Source organism: Felis catus, chromosome D2 (assembly GCF_018350175.1).
Source record: "Felis catus isolate Fca126 chromosome D2, F.catus_Fca126_mat1.0, whole genome shotgun sequence".
Taxonomy (NCBI): domain Eukaryota; kingdom Metazoa; phylum Chordata; class Mammalia; order Carnivora; family Felidae; genus Felis; species Felis catus.
In genome coordinates, this window is record NC_058378.1 from 86,342,839 (window position 1) to 86,363,932 (window position 21,094).

The 21,094-nt window shown below is 51.7% G+C and overlaps 1 protein-coding gene across 2 annotated transcripts in view; it reads right to left on the reverse strand.

The window, feature by feature from the left end:
- Positions 1-676: 676 nt before the first annotated feature.
- LOC123380960 overlaps positions 677-21,094 on the reverse strand; it is a 32,877-nt gene continuing 12,459 nt past the window's right edge. The window contains exons 2-3 of one of the 2 annotated variants that reach the window (XR_006587436.1): positions 20,607-20,763; positions 677-5,544 (exon numbers count right to left, since the gene is read on the reverse strand). The gene's annotated coding sequence lies outside the window, so the exon portion shown is untranslated. Of the gene's footprint in view, positions 5,545-14,409; positions 16,548-20,606; positions 20,764-21,094 lie in introns of those variants that run through there. The other variant, XR_006587437.1, reaches the window with a different exon arrangement.

Consider the following 21,094-nt stretch of genomic DNA (forward strand, 5'->3'; position numbering starts at 1 on the left):
TCCCAGGGGACCGGAAGGGCTCTATCAGAAAGTTTCCTGGGACTGATCTGGAAATCCCACGTCTGCTGGTGAAAGCTCACTCCCCTGCGGGGGGTGGAACTGCAGGCAGGTTACATGTTGAGTCTTTCGGTTTGCTGACTTGGGGCCTTAGCCTGAGTGACACCATGTTGGGCCCATGGTTTTCCTTTTAACACTGGAAAGTTCAAAGTTCTGTGGCCTGTGAGGACTGTCTGTCCCCCCCAACCCCACCTCTTATCCCTTCTTCAGGAAAAGGTGTTCAGCTGGTCCCCGCCCAAGCCCCTGATTCCCCAGGGCATCAAGGCCGTGGTCCATCCGGTGCTTTCAAGCGCTCAAGGTGGCGAGGACAGATCTCCTAGATCCCACAGGATATCAGGGACCAGCACAAAGACGGGCAGCGTGTCAACCCCAGAGGTCATTGGGCCCCTGGAGCAAGGGAAGAATGTGTCAGAACATCCCTCTGTAGTCACCAGAGAACAGAGACACCACGACTGTGATTGTCAGAATCTCGAGTAAAATAATTTAGATTGCTTCCTGTTCTCTGTTTCGAAGGAAGGAAGGAAGGAAGGAAGGAAGGAAGGAAGGAAGGAAGGAAGGAAGGAAGGAAGGAAGGAAGGAAAGAAGGAAGGAAGGAAAGAAGGGAGGGAGGGAGGGAGGGAGGAAGGGAGAAAGGAAGACAGATGAAGGGAGGGAGGGAAGGAAATCATGAAGAACCTCATTTCCTATCACACTCGGCCTCTCACCTGCTGTGTGACCTTGGACAAGGTACTAATCTCTCTGCATCGCAGTGTCTTTATCTATTAAACAAGAATCTAGCCGCCGGTGACCAAAGGCCTGCGGGAGGATGAGGGCAACTAACCTACATAAAGTCCTTGCCTGGTGCCTGGGTCACACGAGAAGCGTGTTTTCCATTTGTGTGGTTTCTCTTTTCTGCAGGACCGTGGAGCACTTTCCCACAACCCGTAGGCCTAGACGCGGAGCTCCCCCGCTCGTGTGCAACCCTGTCCCACCTGACCAGGCTCCCAGTGCTCTCCAGCTGACGGTTCCTGGAGTCCCAAGTACGTGGGAGAATGGAGACCGCTTCCCTTCCCGCGTCCGTGTGCGCACCCTCGGCCTGGGCACCACCCGGCCTTCGCCCGGCGCTTGACCGCTGCGTGGGGCCACACTGGCTGCCAGCCGCTCCCCATGTCGCCGGGGTGCCCGCCCGGCTTGGCTCCACCGGGCCCCATCGGACCTGCTCCCCGATAACCTGTCATCTTTCTACAAGTGCGTGCCCCAACACGGTGAAGGGCCATCTGACAACTACGCACTTGCGTCGTCCGATTCAAGTCGCCAAGTCGCGCTCACATCTTAGTCCGCAGGCTGGCCGCGGGCTCCCAGCGCTCCTGACGCAAAAAGCAGGGTCCCTCCATAAACGCCAGACCCTCCCGAGCAGGTGTCCATCTGCCCTGCCGACCGCTTCCCCTACTCAGCCCGGGGCCGCGGCCGACGGAAAACACAGCGCAATGTGTGTTGGAGCCTCCTGACCTGCCCGGCGCTAGACGGTCTTCCGCGGCCACAGAAGGGTGCCCCACAAGGGTGGGGAGGCGCTGAACTTGAGCTATCTCCATCCTAACACTAGTGCCCTTTCTGACTTTCTGGAAAATACAAGGAGCAGAGAGAAGGGCGCGCTGGGCGGAAGAAGGCGATGTGTGACACTGAAACCATCCTTTTCTTGGCTCTAAACGCCACTCTGTTCTTCTTTAAGAAATGCTCTGCAACGAGCCAGTGCTGCATCCCTGCTGGGGAGAAGCCCCTTCCGTCCCAGCACCGCTCTCCTCGGTCACCAGCCCGCCGCTGACCGTGCACACCGCCGCGGGGTGCCCGAGGCCAGGCTGGCTCCTCCCTCCGTGGGCACCAGCGGGCCCCTCCCTGCTACCTGGCCGGGACCCCAGTCCCCTGTCACGGAACACACATCCTAGTCCAGTCCTGGATAAAGCTGATTTCATCTTATTCCATTTAGCATACACTTGTTGAGTGATTACTGAGTACCCTCCCGCATGAATCCTGTTCCAAAGGGCAGGGTCTGGTCCACCATCCTCGTTTGAGAGGGGGGCACACGAGAGCCCATGATCCAGGACGGCTTGCACAAGAATGTGCCCCTGCTGCTGAGCTCTCCATGGGGGCTGTGAGAGCCTGATGAGCTGTGCATATGTAATGGGATGTGAATATGTAATGAGTGGTGCATATATAAACAGCCCTATGCTGCATACGTAAATGAGCTCAGTCCCCTCATCGGCACGTCCACACTAGAAGCCACTATCACAGCCTCACCTGACAGCCTATTTGTATAAAAACTTATTCTGGTGATACTATTGGATTCTAGAGGTGGGCTCCATGTTGAAAATGTGAAGCGTTTTGAAGACTGGTTTATAATGTGCTTCAAGTTGTTTGTTGCCTCCTAATACGGGGGCTTATGAGACACATTTCCTTTCTCTAAGCTGAGTGGGTTTGGGCAGCTTCATCTCACGCCAGTAAAGATGGCCCTGCGCGCGTGCGAGGCTCTCCCCCGGCTCCCACGAAGCTCTGGGCGACGCCGCATCCTCCTTTAGGCAGACCAGAGACCCCGGACATGTTCCAGAACTTGTGCAAACTGGCTCGCTGTCATGCCGCAAAGGGTGTTTTAATATGAATACACCTGTTGCTGTAACACCCGCTGTGTGCTGGGTGAGCATCAGAATCGAAAACTGACTACAGCCTAGAGCTCGCTGAAAGCCTCACTTAGTTTTTACGCGCATGTTGACCACGGCGCCCCAGCCAAGGTCTCCAGGTGAGGGTCTCTGCAGGTGGGGGGGCTGGATGAGGGGATCGCTGCAGGTGGGGGGCAGGATGTGGGGGTCTGCAGGTGAGGGGCAGGCCTCTGGGGCTGGTTACTGTGGACTAAGTGTTCATCGTTCTACTGTTAGGTACTTTTATGTACAACCTGGGCCATTGCCTTTCTGTACAGTCAGCGCCTCGGGCCGTGGTCAGGAGTTCCGCTCGCCTGGGGGTGGCCGGCAAGGGTGCTGAACTCAGAATACGGCCCAGGACTCAGGTGACCCAGCGAGGGAGCAGGTCTCAGTGGGAGCACAAAACAGATCCAACGTCTGCACCGCCAAGGCCCTACCAGAGTCCAGAGACACACAAGTGGACTACAGGGCCCCCGAGCAGGCCGGACACACGGACGCCTCAGGAGAGCGTCTCTGATGTAGATCGCCCACGGAAGGCTGGTGGAGAACAAAGTCAGGTAGGGTCACAGCCAGCAGGAGGGGTGCCGGGGCCACGGCGAGGGGTCCCAGGGGGGACCATGCCTGTCTCGGCCTCCGCTGTCCACGGCCTGACCTCCAGGCCCTGCCCCTCCCCCCCGGTGGGCCGCGAACATGACCCCCTAGTCCCAGCTGGCCAGCTCCCTGACACGGGGATGTGGCAGCAGCCCGTGCAAGGGGACAGTGAGATCTTCTGGGAAGAAAGCACCCTCTGGGGCTCGCACAGCACGGCAGGGCCGGCCAGCACCTGACAGCCTCCGAAGACGCTCCAGGTCTGGCAGGAGTGGCCGCAGCCCGGTGCGTGTCCTCCGAGTCCAGGGTGAGTGCGTTCCGGATGTGGACACGTGACTGCAGGAGACACGGGAAGGGCCACCGTGCAACGTGGAACAAAGATAGACAATGATGAAGGGACGTGCAGCCCCCACCCTTGTCCGGAGGACAGCGTCGTTCTCTGAGACTGGACGAACACGTGACGGAGCACGCTCTCGGTGCGGCTGGTGGATGCTGCTGCCGGGTCACCGAGAGGTGATTGTTAAAATGAGTGTAGGAAAGCGGGGTGAGCGCCATACTCCCCAGGCTGACCCCACGGAGCGGCCCTCAGTGACCGGCGACCCCCCAGCCCTGCCTGCCCCGCTCACGGCCCACAGCGCAGGTGGCCACTCGGCTTTTCTGCAGGGACCACTAATCGCCCCGTCTGCCCTCCCTTCTCACCCCTGCCGTCGCCTCCTCCCCAAGTTCGGCAGAGGTTGGCTCCCTTCCCTTTTCCCCAAAGCTCTTGTGTTTAGAGATAAATCCTGAGCAAGAGGTGCTCCAATCACAGGGGCCTGTGGCTCGGCCGCAGCCTGAACGACAGGCCCTTCCAGTGTAATTAGGAACTGCCCGCCCCGGAGAGCCCTGTGGCCAGAAGTCGGGCCCCCTCTCCAGACCCAGGGCTCCGGGTTTGTTTTGAGCACTTATTCATAAAACCTGCGCACATCGTCCGGGCAGGAACAGCAGAAGAGGGAGTGTGCTTGGGCGGGAAAGTGGGTCGGCGAGTGGCCATAAATGTGCCCTCTAAAGGCCAACGTTTAACTCCGTAAGGACAGCGCTGAAAGCACTTTTCAAAAGAATGGGATTTTTTTCAACAGACACGAGTACGTCTGAGAGTCTCGGATTCTGACCCCAGTGGAACCGGCTGCCCGCAGGTGGGTTTACACCCGCCGCACACGGAGCGTGGAGGCCCGCTCTGCCTGAGGTCTTGGCGGCTCTGAGATTAAGCCCTCGTCTGCTGGGAACTTTGGTCACACGGGTGCCGCAGCCTCGGCACCAGGCTCTGCCTGCCCCTGGCCGTGCCCAGCTGCTCTGGGAGGTCAGTGAAACCACGGGAGCCCAGCCGGCCTGTCTCCGACCCCCGAAGGGATGTTTCTGGAGGCCTTCCGTGTGCTGGGGCTTACACGCCCCCTCCTTTTCTCCAAATGTATCCATTGTTCAAAAGTCCAAATCTGCGATTAAAACGTGCTGCCACCAGGGGTCGCATGTTCCAAAAAGTAGAGTTGGCCGTGTTCCGGGGACGGACGTTGCCCTGAACACACGGTCCTCGCTTGTTTAGAGCGAAATGTGTGAATTTATTGAACATCAACTCTTCATGTAACAGGTACGATCTAAACACAAGCCTCAAGGCAGCATTTCTTAACTTCATGTGGGTCATGGGTGGTTTCCCAAACCTGATAAAACGTGGGAGGTTCTCCCTCAGGGAAATTACCTCCGGGCACCTTCAAAAAACGTTCACATGCAGCTTGGAAGTCACATGGCACCATACGAAACCGCTATTTTAACGACAATTCCTAGGAATTGCTCTCACCAAATGATTGCAAATGAAACATGAAAATGGCTGCCTGATCGCAACGCAAGAACCGTTACCCTCTGGGCTTCTCCGAGAAGTCACACGGACGCATCCGTGTTCCGTTTGGTTGTTTAATAGGCGAAGGTGTGCACACTGCCGAGACAGGTGGATGCACCATGCGGATGAGAAGGTAGGTAGGTGGAAAGACGGATGGACAGACAGGACACAGAAACACACAGATACTTATATATCGTGCGTACTTATTCACGTAAAACCACGTGTTTCTCTATTCTGATTGAACACGGCAATTAATTTAATTCTGCACAATAGTTATTTATCACACGGCTGGTCTGGTCACTGGGCCAGGTGCTGGACGCTCAGAGAATGAAATCCAGTTTCCGCCCATGATAAACTCACTGCCTGGCAAAGAAAACACACATATGTAATAACTGTAATCTAACGTGATGAGCGTTTGTGTAAAAAAAAATATATATATATGCTATGGGAACAGAGGACAGACGGTGTTGTTTCTATCTGGCTCGGGGAGCAGAAATCAGGAACCAGTAGAGAGGAATGGGGACCGAGGATTCGGTACCCAGTCTGGGGCCACTATTCTAAGCTCGGGGCCCTGCATGCCTGTCAGCCAGCACTCTGCGGTGGGGTGACCAATGGCAGGTTTTCCCCCGAGCAAAGCTCCTCGCCAGTCCCCTTCCGCAGGACCCCCTCTCAGGCTCTCCTGCTGCCCACGTCTGGGTTTGGGGTCAGGTCCGAGTGGGGCTGGACCAGGCCCCTCCTCTGGCCTGAAGCTGGACCTCTTCCTTCCCAATTTACGTGCCTGCAAAGAGGACCTGGGGCAATGAATCGGAAGTCAGACCCCTCCTGCCACCCGCACTGGCATTTGGGGGCCTGGGTCTCACCCAGCCTGGCAGACGTGCCCTGCAGACTGAAGCTGAGTCCCCACCTCAGCCGGAACAGGCCGGCTCAGCCTAAGCGTCAGATGCGCTGCGACCGGGCCGCCTTTCGACCACACAGGTGTCCGTTTGACACGTTCCCCCTCCCAGTTCTTCTGCTAGAGATCGTTTTTCCGAAACCAAGGTCATGTTAATATAAACAATTTTGACTTCTACATTTTTCACTCCAAGTTGTAGCTACACCTGTTTTAAGAACTCAGAAGACGCCACCGTAGAGCCTGAGACCACGTTGAATGTGTCATGTGGACACAGCCAGCTATCCGACCACAATCACCAGACACTTAGGACCTTTCCACGTTTTCACTGTGGAATTAATGCCGTGATTAATATCGTTTTTTAAAATATTCCCAAAAAGTCTCTGTGAGAAGATTATTCCTGAGGTCTGAGCACACAAACCCTCCTTAAGAGATCCCTTGTTCTGAACCATTTATCCGACGGGCACGGCACACTGACTGGCCGCGACGTGCACAGTCCGGGTTAAAGCCCCAACGAAGAAACCCCCAGCTGCTCCGCACGACAGAAAAGACCCTGCAACTGGGCTCAAAAGCATTCAGATCAGAACAATTTTCACGATTAAATAAAATTTAATCTTGGGCTCACATGGTAAAAGACTGTATCAGATTTCTCATTCCTTGGAAAATCAGAGAGAACTTAATAACAAATACCATAGTTTTCTGCAAAGACCAGACCATGATTAAATTATCAGGAGGCCTTTCCTCCCAAAACGATTTCTTTAGTTAGCTAAAGCTGGCAGTATATGTTAATATTTCCAGAGATATTTGCGTACACTCACAACAGGCTAACCAGGTATTAGCTGAGATACAATTTTTCTAGTATTATATTAGAAATACTTTTAAGAATACATCATATTATCATGCTTTTCTATGATTATTAGAGTAGGCACTCCTGATTTATTACCATAAAGTCCCAAATTGAGAAAGTGAAAATGCTTCTCTTTTTCCTTGATGAGATTTTCCAGTTCCACCTATAAGCCAAGGACCCGCTGGGGAGAACGGCTCCAAATAATCCACCCGCCCAAACTGCTCGGGGACAAACGGAAGGAAGCCCTCCCTGACGTCCAGCTGCCGCGCTGTTTGTCGCCCAGACCCGTGTGACCAGCTCCTGGAAGGCCTCCGGCAGAGAGCCTGGCAAGGGGGCGAGGGAACTTCGGGCACTGGGGTCCCACCGCCAAGGTCAAGGAGCACAGGGCCTGGCCAGGATCCCAGTCACAACTCCCAAGACTTCCCAGGCCCTGTCCCAGCACACCTGGCGGTCCCTGCATAGCAAACCGGGACCGTCCGAAGGTTCCAGGAAGGGGTCCGCTCCAGAGGTGTGGGGAGGCCACATCCCGGCAGGACTGTCGTCACCCCTGCTGGGCACAGCTGGCGATGAGACCCCACGGGAGAGCGCTTCAGAGACAGAAGGGGGTCAGGAGCAGGGTCAGGAAGGGCGGAGCCAGAAGGGGGATCAGGAGCAGGGCCAAGAGCAGGGCCAGGAGGGGGGCCAGAAGTGGGGCCTGAAGGGGGTCAGGAGCAGGGCCAGGAGGGGGGCCAACTCCGGAAGGCCCCAGGGAGGGGTCGGAGAATAGACTCTGCCCACTGCCCTCCTCCCCACCCTCCTGCCTGGGCCCAGCAGAAGCCAGAGGGCAAAAGGGCTGGTGGGCGTCCAGGCCTGGGAGGAGAGAAGGCTGGGCATAGACGTCCGCATCCAGCGAGCTCATCTGAGGCAGCATGTGCCCGTTCTCCACTATGGTGCTTTCTTCACCACGGCCGTGACTTTAAACAACAATCATCAGCAAGAACAGCACCTACTTTGAGAACCAGACAGAAGTTTCTGAGGAGCGAGGAGCCAGGGGCCAGGAGCTGCGGCCCTGCACCCCTCCTGGAGCAGCAGAGGCGGTGCTGGGGTTGGACACTGAGCAAGGACGGGGCCCCTGTCCCAGAGGCTCCTGGCTGGCGGGGCTGAGGGCCCCATCCCACAGCTCACTTGCTTGGAGAGTGAGACACACGTGGGGATGTGAGCAATGAGCAAGCAGGGCGGCGTGGACAAGGACACAACTTGGTCCACTGGATGGGAGGGGCTTCCGGAGGTGACAGCAGGGAGGTGTCCTGAGAACCACCCCCACCCTCGGTGGCCATCACTGGGCAAGGCTGCCATCTCGAGGCCAGTCCAGCAGGACCCTGGTCTCGCTTCTGTGGGTGCAAATGGGGGAGGAACGCAGGGGAGGACAGTCCTCTTGTCCCCGACGCGGAAGCGGGAACCTGTGGGCAGGCAGTCCTGACTTGGGCCCCTGCTGCCCCTGCCCCAAGCACCAGAGAGGGACGGGGACACCAGACTCTGCAGGTGTTTCCCACACAGGACGATGAGGGCTGGTCTCCAAACCTGGTCTCCTGAGGACTTTTTCTTCCCTCCTGCTCCCACCTCCTCTTCCAGACAAGCTCACTGACATGCCGTGGCCTCCCGCCACGTTCCGTGGTGCTCGTTGAAACGTCACAGAGCATTTGCACATCCTCGGACGCCCGGAAGCCTGGCTTGAAACTCAGGTCTGTGTCCAGGCTGAAGCTGACCACCCTGCCACATCGTTTCCACATCGTGGGAGGATGTGGCTGAGTCAGTGACCCGCAAAGAGAAGGCGCAACAGCCGGCCGGCATAGGAGCCACGGGCATGCGGGACCAGCTCCGCGTCCCCCCGTCCACACCCATCCCTGGAGCCTCTTCAAGACAGACACGTCCATGGCAGAAAGTCTACTGGCTCCCAACAAGAATGTATCCCTGAAAAGATGCGTTTCCCCTCCCCAAAGATTGAAACAGTATTTTAGGAATTAAAATGCAGTAAATTCAAATTACAGTCTATCCAAATCATGATTCTAAAAAGGAAATGCAATATTCATGCTCAACTTGTCATCTTAATTAATTTGTCTAAGTTATTTCAGGAGTTCTAAAAAAACAGGGTAGTCATCAAGTGAAAACGACAGTATAAATAAAGCAATTCAATTAATTCACTATCCATCCAAGAAGATTTAGGGAGGAAAACCTTCCCACTGGGAAGAAAAGTGGGCTAGACAAAATACTCCCCAAAAAAAGATCTTTGAGAACAATCGCTTTAAAATGTGCAACTTTGTAAAGTTATTATACAACATTATCCACACTGAAATTTCAGCGCCTTATTTCTGGCATTTTTGACTTACTGCAAACTTTATCTCTTAAAGCGATTTTCACAGCAACGTGGAGCAGACGGTACACAGAGTTGCCAGTCACCCCGCCCCCCAACGCACAACCCCCGGACTGTCCACGTCCCCACCACATGGTGCCTTTGTTATAACCGATGAACCACCCGGGCTCATCATTACCACCCAAAGTCTATAGTTATCACAGCGCTCGTTCTCAGTGTTGTACTCTCTATGGGTTGGGACAAACGTATAATGACGTGTATCTATCATTATAGTATCCTACAGAGTAGTCTCACTGCCCTAAAAATCCCCTGGGCTCTCATTCATCCCTCCTTCCTTCAGTCCCCGGAAATCAGTGATCTTTCTGCCATCTCCATAGTTTTGCCTTTTCCGTAACATCGTAAGGTTGGAATCATATCTACGCAACCTTTTCAGACTGGCTTCTGTCACTTAGCAATACGAATTTAAGATTCTTCTGTCTTTTCACGGCTTGACCCTCATTCTTTCAAAAAAAAATTTTTCGGGGGGGTGCCTGGGTGGTTCAGTCAGTTAAGCGTCTGACTTCGGCTCAGGTCATGTTCTCACGGCTTGCGGGTTCGAGCCCCGCATCGGGCTCTGTGCTGACAGCTCGGAGCCTAGAGCCTGCTTTGGACTCTGTGTCTCCCTCTCTCTGCTCCTCCCCCACTCGTGCTCTCTTTCTCTCTCGCTATCTCAAAACTAAATAAAGCTTAAAAAAAAATTATAATTTATTTATTATAATTTATTTATTCTTGAGAGAGACAGAGAGAGACAGAGCATGAGCAGGGGAGGGGCAGAGAAGGAGGGATTCACGGAATCTGAAGCAGCTGCCGGCTCCAAGCTGTCAGCACAGAGCCCAACGTGGGGCTCAAACCCATCCATGAATGGTAAGATCACGACCTGAGCTGAAGTCAGACACTTAACTGACGGAGCCACCCAGGCACTCCAATCCTCATTCTTTTCACTAACTAATGATATTGCACTGTCTGGACAGACCAGTCTCTTTATTCACCTACTGAAGGACATCTTGATCACTTCCAAGTTGTGACAATTATGAATAAAGTTGCTATGAACACCAGGTTTTTAAATGATGTACATTTTTAATTCACTGGGGCAAAAACCAAGGAGTGTGATTTCTGGGTCATAGTTTTGTAAGAAACTGCCAAGGTCTTCCAAAGTGGCTCTACCATTTTGAATTCCCATCAGTGATGAGTTAAGAGTTCCTGTTGCCTCACACCCTCATCAGCATTTGCTGTTATCAGTGTTCTGGATTTTGCCATTCTAATTGGTATAGTATTATCTCCTTTTTGTTTTAATTTATAATTCCTTAATCACACAGGATATGGAACATCTTTTCATATGCTTACTTGCCATCCACATGTCTCCTTTGGTGAGGTGTCTGAGCACGTCTTTTGGCCATTGTTAAATCAGGTTGTTGGTTTTTTTATTGGTGAATTTTAAGTGTTCTTTGTATATTTTGGGTAACAGCCCTTTACTAGATGCGTATTTTGCAAATGTTTTCACCCAGTCCGTGGCTTACCTTCTCATTGTCCTGACACTGTATTTCATAGAGCAGAAGTGTCAACTTCAGTGAAGTCCAGCTTATTAATTACTTCTTTCATAGATTGTACCTTTGATGTTATATCTAAAAAGTCATCTGCATACCCAAGGTCACCCACATTTTCTATGTCATTTTCAACAAGTTTCATAGTTTCACATTTTACGTTAGTTCTGTGGCCCACTTTCCGTTAACCTTTGTGAAGGCGTAAGGTCTGGGTCTAGATTCCTTATTCTGCACATGGACAACCAGCTGTTCCAGTGCCATCTGTTGAAGACACCATTTTCGCTCCAATGTAGTGCCTTTACTCCTTTTTCAAGCATCAGTTGACCATATTTATGTGGGTCTATTTTTCTGACCCACATCGACCCATTTGTCTACTTTTCCACCAACCGTACACAATTTTGATTACCAAAGCTTTACTGTGAGTCTTCAGGTTGGGCAGTGTCAGTCCTACAATCTTGTTCTTCCCCTTCAAGGTTGTGTGGGCAATTCGGGGCCTTTGTCTCCTCTCCATATAAATGATACCATCATGTTACTGATATCCACAAAATAACTTGCTTGGATTTTGATTGGGATTGTGCTGATTGTCTAGACCATTTGGAAAGAACCACCATCTTGACAATATTGAGCCTTCCCATCCATGAACATGGGATTCCTCTCCATCCATTTAGTTCTTCTTTGATTTCACTCATCAGAATTTTGAGGTTTTTCTCATATAGATCTTGACATATTGTAAGTCTCTACCTAAGAATTTCATTTTGTAAGATGTTAATGTAAATGATAATGTGTTTTTGATTTCAGATTCCATTTGTTCATTGATAGCAGGCAGGAAAGTGATTGACTTTCGTATATTAATCTCGTATCCTGAAACTTTGCTATAATTTCCCATTAGTTCCAGGAGTTGCGTTTTGTTTTGTTTTCAGTTCTTTCAGATTTTTCATGTAAATGATCATGTCATCTCTGAAGAAAGACAGTTTTATTTCTTCCTTACCAATCTGTATACTTTTATGTCCTTTTTTCTTCATACTGAATTAGCTCGGACTTCCAGTACAATGTTGAAAAGGAGTGGTGAAAGGGGACGTCCCTGCCTTGTTGCTGAGCAAGAGTTTTTTTAATTAACTTGTTGTAATTAGTTCTTTTGAGTGATAGCACAATTTCAGAAATGGCTCTGCTTATACATCACAAAATGAACCGTCAAAGATGCTTCTGTTTTGAAGAGATGGGAATATTTTGTTTCAAAGAATTTGGAGCCTCCCATAGGCTACACACCAGGCCTTGCCCAGGAGAATCTGCATAAAGCGTGTACTTGTATTAATAGTCACGTATTGCTATCAGTTCGTGAATTGTGACAGATGTTTGTTACTAACGTTAAGATGTCAACAGTAGAGGAAACTGGGTGTGGAGTACACAGTCTCTCCCTGAACCATCTCTGCAATAGTTCTCCAAGGCTAAAACAAAACCATTTATTTAAAAAATACACTGGATGGGAACAACAGCAGATTCAACTCTGAAAGGAAATTTTAGTGAACTAGAACAACAGAAATACGAACTTCCCAAATGAAGCACCTAAAGGAAAAACAGAACACAAAGTGGTCATCCGGCAAGTGGTTCCAGAACAGTCGGATGTCCAACTATATCTCACCATCCCACAAAAACTAACCTAGGATAGGTCCTGGACCCAACAAAGAGAGAGAACCATCACACCACTGTGAGAAGTCTTGCAGCTCGGGCTGGGAAGAGGTCTTAGATGGGATGCAGAGAGCAGAACCATAAGAAACAACTGAATAATTGGACTCCTTCAAATTGAAAGCTTTTACTTTTTGAAAGCTGTTAAGAAAAATAAAAGACAAGCGACTAGGAGAGACCATTACGTAATATATGTTGATAAAGAACTTGTAACCAGAAAATAGAAACTCGTTAGCAACTCAGTTATAAGAAGACACCAAAAAACGAGTTTATTGTAAAACAGGCAAAACCACGGGCGCCTGGATGGCTCAGTCAGTTAAGCGTCTGACTTCAGCTCAGGTCATAGTCTCATGGTTCGTGGGTTTGAGCCCCGCGTTGGGCTCTGTGCTGACAGCGCGGAGCCTGGAGCCTGCTTCGGATTTGGTGTCTCCCCCTCTCTCTCTGCACTCTGCCCTACTTGGGCATGTGTGTTCTCTCTCTCTCTCAAAAATAAAGAAACATAAAATTTTTTTTTAAATGGGCAAAACCAAAGAGTAGAACAGATCTTCACAAACATACACAAACGGCCAGCAAGCATAAGAAAAGACGAGCCACATATTTGTCTCGAGGGAAATGCGGATTAAAACCACAGTGAGATACCGCTGCACATCCACTAAAATGGTTCACTACGGGTAACACTGCAAAATGATACAGCTACTTTAGAATATAATTTTCCAGTTCTTCACAATGTTAAATATATCCTCACCATGTAACTTGGCGATCCCATCCCTAGTATTTACCCAAAAGAAATGAAACATATAAGCCTAGGAAGACATGCTTGCAAATGTTCATAACGGCTTTATTTATAATAGCCAAAACCTGGAACCGTTACAAATTCACATCAACTAGTGAAGAGCTTAAGAAATCGTGGTCTAGCTGTGAAATGGAATAGTCGTCAACAATAAAAAAAGAATAAACTACGATGCAGACAATAACACGGATAAATCTCAAAGCCACGACACTAAGTGAAAGAACCCAGACACAAAGGACTCCAAAGGCAGAATTCCCAGGACTTTCAGGGGGACCGAGGACTGACTGCCAAGAGCACAGGAACTTGGTGAAGTGATAGAACGGGTCTACGGCTTGGCTGTCGTCATGAAGGGAAGATGGTACACAGTTGTTGAAACCCAGCGAACTGCATATTCCAACGTGGCCGATTTTATTCACATAAATTTTACTGTAATAAGGCTGATTTAAAGATATTTATCTTGCCATTCCCAACTGAAAACCCCATAACGCTGTCTCTCTGGCCTCACCCCTGGATGCTATCTCCTCTCTCCTCCCTGTGAATCCCACACCCTTTACTGCGGCTGCACGGAACACGGACAAATCCTCATTCCCCACGTCTGGGTCCTCTGCACCGGTTCCTTTGCCTGGTAGGCCCGTCTCTTCATTCTCCCTCCGTACACTGGTAGAGTCTCCTGTCCTCCAAGACCAGCCAGAAGCATCTGCAAAGACCACTAAGTAGGGTCTGCCAGAGAATGAGACACAGATGCCTGATACCCCCCTTCCCAGTTAACATTGTACCAGACTTCCCGCCAAGGCAATATGTTCGTTTTTTAAAATAAGGTACACAGATTGTAAAAGATTAGGTAATTATTAGCAGATCTTTAGAACTGCATACAAAAGAAAGATAAAAGGAGATGTACAATTACGAGTAAGAAGGAGGTCCGGCAAGGCCACTGCTTAAAGCCCGACACACAAAGATGAAAGCATTGTTACACCTCAGCAGTATCTAATTAGGAAATGTGATTTATACAAGATCCCATTCACAATAGCAAAAAAAAAAAAAAAAAAAAAAGAAGAAGAAACTGTAAGTTCTCTAAAACAAAGTCTAGCATAAGATGTTCCAGATATTTATGGAGAAAGTTAGAATAACACATTACTCAAGGACATTAAAAAAAGACATGAATAAGTAGAAAGACGTACAATGTTGATGAATGGGAAGCCCTAATTTCGTAAAGATGCCAGTTCTCTCCAAATTAGTCTATAAACTCAAAGCCATTCCAATCAACGCTCCAAAAGATTTTTTTGTGGAACTTGTAAAATGTGTTCTAAAATTTATATGAAAGCAAAAAAGTCCAAGAATAGCCAAGACAATTCTAAAAAGGGAAGGACTTTCACTGTGAGATTATCCAGGCCGGTTATAAAGCTGCAGTCACCACGAAGTGTGTTGGAAAGGCCCCTGAGTGCGACCAACAGACCCCCGTGCACGCACGGACGGCACCACCACACGGTAGAGGAGGTGTGCAAACCAAAGGGGAAAATGATTACTCAGCGTTCGATAAATACCGCCTCCAAGACCCTTGACTCTCCACACTGGGAAAAATCATAGATCCCTGCTTCTCAACACGGACAGTTATAAATTCCCAATGTATCAAAGGCCTAATGGTGAAAAACAAATTAGGACGAAATATACAAGAATACTCTAAGAAAACACAGCGAAAGAAAAGAGAAAAGCATAAATCATGAAGGAAACGACTCATAAATATGACATCAACGTAAAATTTGGGGTATAACAGGAGACATCATCAAATTAAAAACCGGGCACAGGCTCGGAGGAAAATTGCTCTCAGTGTATGCAACCTATAAATAATTCATATCTAGGAAGTATAACGATTTTCTCACAAATCACTAATAAAAAGAAAGCGCCCAGTGGACAAAAGGCGCAAGGGCTCTGACAAGACCCTTCGCAGGGAAGGCACCTGACGGTGCTGGGGAAACTCACTCTAAAACCAGGGATGCCCCTGCACACCCATCAGCATGGCAAACACCACAGCAAGCGTGACCCCGTGATGACTGGCATGCAGGGCCCGGCGGATTCGCACGCTGCTCTGGGGTGTGCACGGCACCCTCGCTCTGGGGGGCGTTTTGGTGGCACCTTGTAAAGCGGGGGCACAGGGCTTCCCTCCTTCCCTCCCCACAGGCCCGGCGTTTCCCTCCTCTGCCACCTTCTTCCTGCACCAGAGGCGGATGTGCGGTGAGAGGCACAACCACAAGGTGAACGTGGGGGCAGCAGATGGAAACCCGGAAGATTCCGGTCAGGGCAACACTGCTGACCCGCTGAGCTGACCTCGGCGGCCTTCCCACAGGGTCTCTCCCTCCATGAGGTCCTCGCCTCCGTCCCTGGAGGGACCCGGCTTTCGGTGCCTTGTATCTGATCACACTCCCAGCCAACACCCCATCCGGCACCCACCGACAGGACAGAAAGGGAGAAAATACAACATGGATTACAGTGCATGACCCACGTGGCCCCTCGGGTGGGGCCAGTGACCCCAAGGCTTGTGGGCCACATCCTCGGAAATGTGGGGCGGCTCCCGGGGGGAATGGGGCGCTGCTGGCCCAGAGGTGCAGACCCGGCTGCTGTTGGACATCCTGGGGCGCGCAGGGCGGCCCCAAGGTCAGCGCTGCTCTGCCGAGAGACTGCGACCCCGCCTCACAGCCATGGCCGGGTCACCAGTGACAGGTCACAGGCTGGGGAACATGACCCGTGGCCCCGGGGATCGTTTGTGCTCAGCAGGGGTGGTATCACCCCCAGAGAGGAAGGGTTTGGTCTGGGGAGGGGAGAGGGAGGTGAAAATCCGGATTCCGTACGATTTCATTTCTCTCATTAGGGAGAAATTGATGAATTTCGTTAATTTAAATTTAATTAATTAAAATTTTAAATTAATTTTGTTTTGTTTTCCTCCTGAAGGCAGCAACAATAGGGAAAGCCTGAAAACACTGCCCTCCGTGCATATTTTAAACACACACGCCCCCTGGTTTCCGGACAGCTGCTCGGATCCGTTTCAGCCACGGCCTGAATGTGCCTCAGTTTCCCGGTGGAGGGTGTCGCAGGGCAGGCAGGGGAGGCGTTCACAGAGGGACTTCAGACTTGTCTAAAGTGCCTGAGTTCGCAGGGAGAAAGCCCAGAGGTGAACAGCACAAGTCAACATGCGGAGTGAGAGACGCACTCGTATGGTTTCCCACAACTTCGTACTATAAAAATGCAAAAAAAAAAAAAAAAAAAAAAAAAAGATACTGAATTATTTCCAGACAAAACGGTGTGAGATGTAGATCGTTTTCAAATTCTCAGAAAACAAGAGTGGGGTGGGAGCCGCGGCAGCGAGACGGACGAAACAGGCCTTCTCTGCTCCCGCGGAGCCAGCTGCCCCAGGACCTGGTGGCTTCGAGAAGCACGCCCACGTCACCCCGTCTCCGTGAGGCCGGAATGTGCGGCAGCCACGCCGGGGCTCTGGCCCTGACACTGAGCTGGCTTCACCTGGAGCCCACCACCCAGGACCTGCCTTCAGAAGCCCCCGGAGAGGGTCTCAGAAGTCACCTCTCGGGCAGTTTGCAGGGAGGGTGCTGAATTAGCCTTCACCTCTGAAGGGAGGAGTGTCCGTGAACTTGTGGGCGTATTTTATTTTTAAGTAGTGGGACTCGAACTCACAACCCTGAGATCAAGAGTCACGTGCTCCGACGGAGCCAGCCAGGCATCCCGCGTGGGCATATTCCTAAATTGCCAGACCTTCCCTGCACTTGACCCCACAGGGAGGAAGATGTCAACCAGAGGCCTGGGGAGGAGCCCCGTGTCCCAGCCACCACCATCCCAGCTCCGGAGGCCGAAACGGTGCGTCCTATTTATGGCCTTTCCTGGCCATGCGTGAACCGGAACGCCGTCCCTGAGCCACCTTCTTTATCCCTGGGTGACTTCCTTGGTTTATTTTAATCAGCTAATTTGAGAGCAAAATATCGTGTTGCAAAATAGTTATTCTTGCAACGCAGGAGCTGGTCCACGTCCTACAAAGTTAGAAATTAAATGGCTGTTCTTTTTCTGAGACATATGTTAAGCTGGTAACTCATTAATCTTTCTGCTCTAAGACTGTAACTGCTGCTAAATCTTTAAGTCCTTGAATCATTTCTCTTTTATAATCCCAACGCGGGGCTCGGAGAGGAGTTCATCTTTCTTAAAGCATTCCAGGAGAGGCCGGTTCAGACAATGGGAGACGGCATATTCCCGCTCCCAAAGTTGGAAGAGACAGTGTGATGGGACCGTGCCGGCTCTCCCGGCAGCTGTCGGACGCATCCTGAAATCAACTCCCAGGTCCAACCTGGCCCTCTGCTCATGCTTGACCTCTGCTGCCTGAAGAAAGTCTCGGCATGATTCTTCCTGCCCAAATAGTCAGCTGATCTACTGATATCCCATAATATTGCTCACTGCTTTCTGATTATTCAACATTGAGGGGGCAATTCAGGGGGCATCTGGGTGGCTCAGCCGGTTATGCATCCGACTTCGGCTCAGGTCACAATCTCACAGCTCGTGAGTTCGAGCTCTGCGTCGGGCTCTGTGCGGACAGCTCGGAGCCTGGAGCCTGCTTCCCATGCTGTGTCTCCCTCTCTCTGCCCCTCCCCTGCTCACACTCTGTCTCTCTCTCTCTCTCTCTCTCTCAAAAATAAACAAACATTAAAAAAATTTTTAAAAACATTTAAATTACTTCTAATTTTTCATTATTATTCTCTCTTAATTAGCATCCCCTACAAAATCACACCTACTAATTTCTCCAGAACTGACTTCTGGAAGTAAACCTGCAGGATCACAGGGTTTGCACCTTTGTAGAGCGCGAGGCCCCCAGAGGCTTGCACCCCACGGCATGTTCCCCGCACGTTACCGGCCCCCAAGTTCATTCTCTGTCATGCTGTCACTGCCACAGGTGAAAGTGCTGTCACTTTATTCCGATTGACTCAGGCGCCACGGGTGAGGTCAACGCTCCATCACGAATGCAGGACTGGAGAAGGTCCAAGAACCCGCGGAGGAAGGCGAACCCATAGCCATTCTCAGCCTCAATTTACCTGCAGCACATCTGCCGTCTGTCAGCCACGCCCTCCCGGGACCTCCGCCCCCACCCTCTCAGACAACCAAGAACAACGGTCACCACGGCCACCGGCTGCAGCTGGGGTTCCCCCAAACTGCCCTCGCCCCTGACGCGGTCACCTCCAGCCCCTGGCACCCACACTCTGGGGGTCGAGCTGACACCTTAGATCTGTACTAGGGTCAGCACTAAGAATCCTTAGCGATCCTTCCTTCTGGGAAGCCGCCTGCCCTTTCGCAGGTGGGTGCCAGGTACCCGGCGGGGGCAGCTGGATGCCAGCGGGTCCACCCCTGCGGTCCTGGTCCTGACGGGGCCTCTCTCCAGCCACACAGGAAGCCAGTCCTGGGGCAGAGACCTGAGCATCACAGACCGGAATGAAAGTCAAAACAATTGCTCTGTGATCTTTATTTATATTCTAGGAACCTGCTTCACATGGAAATGCAGATAATCAACAGTCGCTGATTAAATTGTCCATATGAATATTCATCAAATCACCTGGACTTTCATGGAAATTCTGTTCTTTCTCTCCAGCCATCTCTGAATAACAAAGCTTCCTTCCTTCTCCAAAGAGGGCGTCCAGGGTGGGCGGAAGGCTTTAGTGAACAATGGCATCGGGTTTCAGGGTCTAATTTGATCTTCCGATTTAAGGTAAGTTCCACCTTCAAAGTCTAACCTAATACAGTTTCTTCGTGCAATCGAGACGAGAAGGAGCAATTATTTCATATGAAAGGACGTGTATTTAATGAGTACTGGGAGAATGTTCTATTTTAAAGGATTATCATACTAAACTACAGTGCAGGAGTTTCCTAGACTAAATGTTAAACCGATGTCCACATTTGACCAAACATCTAAAGAGAAAAGCTCCTGAAACACCTCAAACAAATAAATAAATAATACATAAAAGGCTTTGAACACACCTGGGTTTTGAGGCCATATCCGTATCCGTGCAAATGTCCGTTCAGCCCACACCTCTGGGGGTGCGGCACTCACATGGGGTGTGGCTCAGGGGACACATATCATTAGGGTTTGCCCTGCCCTCACTTTCCTCCACTGGCTCACAGCACCGGCCTCCTCCTCCGTGCTCCCCAAACCTGCCCTCAGCTTTGCTCCAGGCCAGGGACAGGAGGAGGAGGAGGATGACTGGAGGTCAGGAGGACCTTCAAAGGTTGGCCCCCTTGGCCCTCCCGCACACACCCCTGTGCACCCCAGCCCCCCACCCCCACGGGCAAGAGGCTACCGGTCTGCCAGTGCCGTGAACCCTCGCACACCCATAAGGGAGGCCCGCTCGGTCCGTCTGGCCCGATGAGCCAAGGGACCAGCAGCCACGCTGTGGAGACAGCTGAGCCCTCTCAGCCCCTAGGGTCCCCGGCCAATCCCAGGGCCTCCTCTGTTGGACTGACTCAGCATGCAGACATCTGTGTCCCCAAGGACCCCCCACCCAGGGCTGCATGGGAGCAAACCCTCCCTCGGTGGGACATCGGCGGTCACAACTCTGTGGTCTCAGGGCCCCAGCTTTCCCACCAGCTGCGCCCCAGAACCCCAGATTTCCCCATCCCTTGATCTCCCCCATTCCTCTCCCCCAGCTGCTCCTTCCAGAAAAATATCCCAAATTCACACTCCACTGTATATTTAGTTCTACAGAGAAAACTGGGTCACTGCATGGGGAGGTACAGGCATGCGCCCCCTCTCTGCCTCCCTTCCCCACCTGCTCCCAGGCCCGTTCCCTCCAAGCTGGTGCCCTGACCTCACAGGGCAAGGCCTTCTGCAGGCAGAGGGCTGACCAGGAGCCCTGAGGCAGGGACCAGGATTTCCATGTCCCCCCGCAGGGACCTGGTGCAGCGTCAGGCCCAGGCCAAGTGACTCATCTTGGTGACAGCAATGCCGTCACCTCAGTAGTAACTGTTCCGACCAAAGAGCCAGTGTTCGCCCCGCGCCTTGGCCGCATCAGACTGACTCTGAGTCCGCACTGGGTCACACGATGCAGCCTCTTCACTAACCCTGAGTGACAGAGCACGAGTCAGGTGCTTGGCCAGCCACGAGGCCAGAGGACAACGACGCAGTGATCTCCCGAGAGCCCAGGGCAGACAAGGACACCCTGTCACCCACCTCGGGGAGCCGTGGGGCAGGAGGGCAGTCTGCAGGCTCAGGGCCACGCGGCTGCGCCCCGTCAGCAGTGGATGCTCACCGTGTCCTGGGCCGAGGTTAGGCCTCATCAGGACTTGTAGAGCTGCTCCCTCGAGGCCCCTACACGTAAGGGCGCGTGGCTGGGCCGCGGATCCTGGCTCACAGCTGTGCTGTCAGAGCCCTGGCCTCCCGTCAGCGATAGCAACGTACGGAATTGTCTGAAAAATCAAAAATCAAAATATGATTGTGCAATCAGTGTGCAATTTCTACTGTTTGTATTCCTACTCCGTGTGCTCGGGGGAAGTACGGCAGGACACGACTGGGTCATGGGAGTGAAGACACGGAGCCACGGGCCACCCTCCCACCAGCTCGGGAAGACAGGGCACATCCAGGGGAGAAAAGGAAACTGTAGGAAAAGAAGCTCCCGGAGCATTCCCCCACCTCAAGGCCATGGAGGGGCCAGGCGTGTTCACGTCTCGAATCACGGAGCCCAGACGGCCAAGGATGTGGCCTGAACTCCGGGGATGGGGGCCCTGGGGCGGAGGTACT